The sequence below is a fragment of the Saccopteryx bilineata genome, chromosome 11, assembly GCF_036850765.1.
Source record: "Saccopteryx bilineata isolate mSacBil1 chromosome 11, mSacBil1_pri_phased_curated, whole genome shotgun sequence".
Lineage (NCBI taxonomy): Eukaryota > Metazoa > Chordata > Mammalia > Chiroptera > Emballonuridae > Saccopteryx > Saccopteryx bilineata.
The window spans coordinates 19,268,635-19,273,045 of NC_089500.1; the positions used below are offsets into that span (position 1 = coordinate 19,268,635).

Consider the following 4,411-nt stretch of genomic DNA (forward strand, 5'->3'; position numbering starts at 1 on the left):
GCAGTACTCTCCTGAGTGGAGTCCCAAGGTTCAGAGAAAAGGAGGGGTATCCTGAAGGTGCGTAGGAGAAGAAACCAAAGCAAAGTGTGCATGCAAAGCACATGGGAGATGTTTGACGAGACCGTGAACAAAGGAGAGCTCAATGGAGAGGAGGCAGGGGCAAGACACGCCCACTCGGGTCCCTAGCAGCTTTCCTGGAGCTGCGGAGACTCTTTCAAGTCAGAGACTCTAATCTTACCAGCTCTGAGCTGTGTAGGTCACTCTGGCCCACTGTACGCACTGAACAGTTTCCTGGATTTGCAACCTTGTACTCAACTCTCATGTAGCCATTAAATTGTGTATGTTTACCTAGCTTCCCCTCTCCTCTCTAATTCTTTAAAGATCTGGAACCCTGACTCCTTATTTGTTTGTTCATTATTCACTTACTTACTAAGTACCTTCCACACTGCCTAAGAGAGTACCTCAGCAGAACAGATCCTTAACAAATGCAAGTTGCTTACTTGCTTGATGTTTTCAATCCCATAAAAGTAAGTAACTGTTTAATACAGAAGCTACAATTTAACTGTGCATTCTGCCCTCAATATTTTTGCTAAAAGCTGCAAGATCACTCCTTGCAAACTTTTATCAAATGCCTTCATCCCTAATATGGGCGGTCTGTCGACAGGGCTCACCCCCCATGTAGTCAGAGGAAGAGTGGAGATGACAGTTGAGATAGTTGGGCCAAACTTCAGTTAAGCTTTTATTTCACGTGTACGGCATTTGTGCCTGAAAAGCACAACTTTCTGCCTTCATCTTCCACTTAGATGTGTATGTGGGGGAGGAGGAGTTGCCGAAAGTCACAGATTTCCATTTGACATTCTTATAACTTATCCAAGCAATCACATGCTGCTAGTTTTCTACTATCGTGTGAAGATGACGATATTTATAACCTTTTATAGATGTGGCAGGCTGATTAAATAGGCGTGCACATCTGCATACATCAAGATTAAAAATTTAGGACAGGCCCTGGCCGGTTGGCTCAGTGGTAGAGTGTCAGCCTGTTGTGCAGGAGTCCCGGGTTCGATTCCCAGCCAGGGCACACAGGAGAAGCACCCATCTGCTTCTTCACCCCTCCCCCTTTCCTACCGCTCTGTCTCTCTCTTCTCCTCCCGCAGCCAAGGTTCCATTGGAGCAAAGTTGGCCCGGGCGCTGAGGATGGCTCCATGGCCTCTGCCTCAGGCGCTAGAATGGCTCTAGTTGCAACAGAGCAATGCCCCAGATGGGCAGAGCATCGCCCCCTGGTGGGCATGCCGGGTGGATCCCGGTCAGGCACATGCAGGAGTCTGTCTGACTGCCTCCCCGTTTCCAACTTCAGAAAAATACAAAAAAAAAAAAGTTTAGGACAAATGAGAGATCATTTTCCCACGAAGTGGCACCACTGAAAATATGAAAACAAGAATCAGGGAAACTTTAAAACTTCATTAATGATCTACCCACTGTGAGTTATTAAGAGTGCCATTTAGTAGTTGTATGTGGGGACACTCCCAATGTTTGTGTCAAACAGCCTGGAGTCCAATGGCCTCTTCCCACAATGCTTCACTCTGGGTCCCCATGAGACAGAAGTCTGAACTTAGGTAAAACACAGGAGGTATTCTCGGATCTGTCCAAGAGAGAATTTCATCCAACTCAAACTCACACATTTGTACCTTCAGAGAGAGCTGGAACTTGACCATTTGTGTCACTCCTACAGGAGTGACAGTTGTTGGAAAGTGCACTGATAAACTGTTCTTGTTACAGTGTACATACATGTGTGTCTGTGTGCGTGTACCCATCAGAATCAGACTATAGAGGAAAGCGCATCACATATACTGCTGCTGTAAGTGAACACTGATAAACGTCTAAGGAAGGGAACTTACCAAAATTACTAATGCACACACCCCTTGATCTAGGGATTCATTTTAGGAACTGATCCCAAAGGTCTGCTTTCACGTGCACAAAATGATGTATGTACAAAGTTATCCACTACAATGGTGTTTATAAAAGCAAAATATAGAAGCACCTTAAACATCCTTCATTCGTGGATGGGTCTTTGGTCGAGACACCATACGCTGAGGCATTGCCAGCCAAAGGCCAAACTCCTTATTCCAGTGCCAGAGCCTCTCCACCTGTCAGCCCAGCCTCCCAGCATCACCTCCCAACTCTCCCCTCAGGAATCCCACCCTCCGTCTGACTTTGAGGGCCTGAAAGACAGAGACCCTAACTGAGACAGCTCCATGTGTTCCCACGTGACCCAGTGGTCCACCCGGACACTGCCACGTGGATTGATCAGCAGTTACCCATGGATGAATGGACACCTGAATGGCCAGTCCTGGTGCCTGACATGCCCCAGCAAGTCCTTCCTCCGTGTTGCTCCCTCTGTCTGGAGTACCCATCCCTCTCCTCTGCTGAAACCTGACTCGTGAAGTCCCAATCCAGTAAGCCATCCCCAAGCCAACATGTTCTCTCTCCTTCCTGTTCCCAGAGCCCTTGACCTAGCCTCTATTACAGGTCTCTCCCCTCTATACCTTCATCAGTGGATATCTGTGCTGCCCCTATTGGATTATAAAGCCCTTTAAAGCAGAGGCTACATCATATTTATATTCCCAAAGCCTGTTATGGCTCCTCACGCATGTTCAGTACTCAATAAATACTTGTTGTTGAATAAATTCTGAGGGAAAGGAGAAGCTTGGAGAATCTTTACATATCACCACCTATTAAGTTAGTGATATAAGTCAGCATTTCCACTCAATTCAGTGCTACCTTGTAAATCCAGAGACCCAGGCCTGTGGGACTTAGATAAAGAAGCAAGAGTATTAAAATGGGGAGGAGAATACATGGAGTCAATCATTTCCAAAATCCACTTACTCTCCGAGATGAACTAGAATTCAGTCATTTTTATCAGCAGAACTTCCCACAGTTCCTTGTTGAGACATCACTTTTGAGCTCCATAACCCCCGAAATAATCCCCTAAAAGAGAATTTACCCAATGAAGCAATTCAAGCCAAAAAAATCAGCCACACGCAAGGAAGACCTGGAGTTGGGGCAGCTGGCCCTGGCCGCCACAACCGCAGTGACTCACAGCGAGCTGTTTCTGCCCTCCTTGAGCTGGGTGAGGGAAGCCCTCAAGGAGGCCGACCCTGGTGACGAGAGGCCACAGCCGCACAGGAACGCTGATGCTGGGGAATTTTCAGCAGCAAGCTGCGTCCCAGCCAGGTGAACACAGAAGCCTGCTCTGCTGAGGGGCAGATCTGCCTGACCGGCTAGTGGCAGCAATTTAGTTGATTTATTCATGAAGAGCCCACACGAAGGTACTTCCTAAATCACCACTAGCTGCGCCAAGGTTGCCATTTTAATGTTATCGCTGCCCGCTCAGCCAGGGAGACAGAAAGATTTTCCCATAACTCATAAAGCTCCTGGTCCCCAGAGACACACCACACTTTGATTTACAGCAACCCTCCCCCAACTCCCGGAGGGGGCAAAGGTGCTATTCCAATGGGCCCATTGTTCATTGGTGCCGCTACCCCAAGGGAGTATCTACCATTGCCAACCACTGGGCCAGCATTAGGGCACAAACAATTCTTACCTTTGGGCAGTTCTTATGGCACTGTTGGGAGGGTAAAATATGTACATAATTAATCCTAATTGATGACAGTACTACAAGCTACAAATGCTTTGCATGGCTTATTTTTAAAAATGCAAAAAAAAAAAAAAAAAGAGGAATTGGAGGATTCGGAGTTCTCTTCTGACCAGTTCGTCGTCTGTAAAAGGTGTGTGAGGAAGACAGCATGACGGCATGTGGGCAAAGGCAAGAGAAAATCTTGTGCTTTTTCTACATAACATCCTGGAAGTTTCTGGGTCAAGAGAGAAACTCAAGGAAGCATAATGACGTAGTATAAAGGCTGCCAGGGGATGATCTAGGATATTGTCTCATAGCTGTCACTCAGGAAATCTCAAGCAATGCTATAACGGCATCAGTTTCTTCATCTAGAAAATGGAGGCTGAGCCAGATCATCTCGGGAGCCATCCAGGTCTGCACCCTGCCCGATAACCTTGAGCTCCCGGCTCAGGAGGCGAAAGGTCGGAAGAAAGGGCGGTAAGGAATGAACCTACTCTCAGCTTCCTGCTTCTGAGAGGAGACAGCATCGCTTAGGAACAGCATTTCGGGGTGTGTCTGCTGATGCACACACGTGGAGACAGACCAGTCTGGTATCAGCCAAGAGGTGTATATGGGGAAAGCAGGAAGGGAAAAATCAGCTTATATAAGCAGATTTTTAGTGATTTCTCAGGCAGGACATCTCCAGATAGTGTGATGTGTCACCTCCACTACTGCAGGAGCAGGAACGAAGGAGAATGGAGAAGGAGTTTGCTTGTCCAAGACTGGAAAGACTGGATG

The 4,411-nt window shown here is 47.2% G+C and overlaps 1 non-coding gene across 1 annotated transcript; it reads left to right on the forward strand.

The window, feature by feature from the left end:
* Window positions 1–1,002: 1,002 nt before the first annotated feature.
* On the forward strand, window positions 1,003–1,078 carry TRNAN-GUU (transfer RNA asparagine (anticodon GUU)). The gene has a single exon. It is a non-coding gene; the product is annotated as a tRNA-Asn (tRNA).
* The last annotated feature ends 3,333 nt before the right edge of the window (window positions 1,079–4,411 follow it).